Source organism: Littorina saxatilis, linkage group LG11 (assembly GCF_037325665.1).
Source record: "Littorina saxatilis isolate snail1 linkage group LG11, US_GU_Lsax_2.0, whole genome shotgun sequence".
Taxonomy (NCBI): domain Eukaryota; kingdom Metazoa; phylum Mollusca; class Gastropoda; order Littorinimorpha; family Littorinidae; genus Littorina; species Littorina saxatilis.
The window spans coordinates 7,641,352-7,643,404 of record NC_090255.1 but is presented as its reverse complement, the minus strand read 5'-3'; positions in this window follow the sequence as shown (position 1 = coordinate 7,643,404).

Sequence of the window (2,053 nt, the reverse complement as noted above, 5' to 3'; positions counted from 1 at the left end):
TAAACAAAATATGAGCCCGATCGCTTTGATAGTTTCCGAGAAAAGTCCAACGTTAAGGTGGTGTCTACGGACGGCCGGCCGGACGGCCGGCCGGACAGACTAACACTGACCGATTACATAGAGTCACTTTTTCTCAAGTGACTCAAAAATGAATGGTGACAACTTACAATTAATCTGTGTGTAAAGCACAAACAGTTAAGGATATTTGTTTCAGGGGTAGAGCCCAGATGGTAAACAGAGGAGTTTCGGTCAGAAACATATGTGTTTATGAGGATCTTCCTTTCTGTGCTCTAACAGTTGATTGGATTTGACCAATATTTGAATATGACGTCACAGGTCCTTTACAACGCCTACCATACACACACACACACACACACACAAACACGCACACACACACACACACACATACACACACACACACAAACACACACACACTCACACATGCAAACACACACACACACATGCAAACACACACACACACACATGCAAACACACACACACACACACACACACACACACACACACACTGGCAGCTAAGAGTGCCGAACAAAACAGACCATGACACCCAAAGTACAATAATGGTACACACAAGAACTTACAAGGTCTTAACGGATAAACACTTAATGTCCTAACATCGCCACTAGAACTGAGGACATAATACTCACGGAATAAAATAACTTAACATTGTTTAAAATTTAATATCTCAAATTCAGAAAAAGTTACAGGAGTGATTTTTGTATCAACGTAAAGCTTGTTCAATTGCTCATTATGGGCAAAAAACCGGAATAGTCTGGCTTGTTCCGTTTTTTTTGTAATTTGAGCTCATTTTGGAGTTTACAAACTCTGTGTGTTTGACAGCGCTGTGCGTGCACTGGTTGATCGCAGCCGCAATTAAATTACACAGGAGCAGTGAAGGTTAGCCCCAATACGTTTATTAACAAAACAAATTTCATTGTGAAGTCGAAATTCGATCAACAATAACCAACAAGTGGCAAAAAAAAATCGCGACTTGGACATTTCATAAAGTGCGAAGGTTAGCCTCAATACGTTTACTAACAAAACAAATTTCATTCTGAAGTCGAAATTCGATCAACAATAACCAACAAGTGGCAAAAAAAAATCGCGACTTGGACATCCCTCCTCTCAACATCCCTATTGCGACGAGTCTATCGTTCACACACGTTCGTGGCATGGTGAAAGAGAAAGACAGAGTGGACAGTTTTGGGCAAAGAGAAAGAAACATTTTAGTGAGTTGTTCTCACTCACAAACAAACGCAGTACTTTCATGCAATATTCGTGGATCAGCAGCAGACCTTTTGCAGGTTTCAAGTACGGGTAGACGTGACCCGAGAGTCAAAGAGTGCAGGCCTACCTGTTTACAGCACACACAGCGTGCACTGGCTGTCGGCAGCGTCGGCAAGCTTTGGCGTCAGTCTAGTAAACTCCAAAATGACACCATGCGTCTTTGAGGACCAATTGTGAAAAAACTAAGCAACCGAGAACATTCCGGTTTTTTTCCTCTTCTCATGAATTGATGGTTCTATGATCGTACCACCCCGCTCTCCTGCAATTTTTTCCGATTTTGAGATATTACATTTTAAAACATGTCAAGTTATTTTTATTCCGTGAGTATATATAGTAAATTAGCATAGCAACTTTGTTGTTGTTGGTGTTTTATTTGGTGGGAATCAGCTTTTTGTGTGAGATATGAGGACTCTCACAGGGAAATATTAAACTTTTCAAGAAAAAAATAAATAGTCATAAACATAAATAATGAGACGAATAGAATCTTCGACTTATAATCTTAATACTTTTCACAATATTATATTTTCTAACATACGTATTTCTTGGTTTCTTTTTCTTTTCTTTTTTGTCTTATCTATTTTATATTATTTAATTGTATGTATTCATTTATTCTTTTTACACCCCCGGTATAGGGGTGTGTATAGGATTCGCTCGATGTGTTTGTTTGTTTGTTTGGGTGTGTGTTTGTGTTCGCATATAGATCTCAAGAATGAACGGACCGATCGTCACCAAACTTGGTGAACAGGTT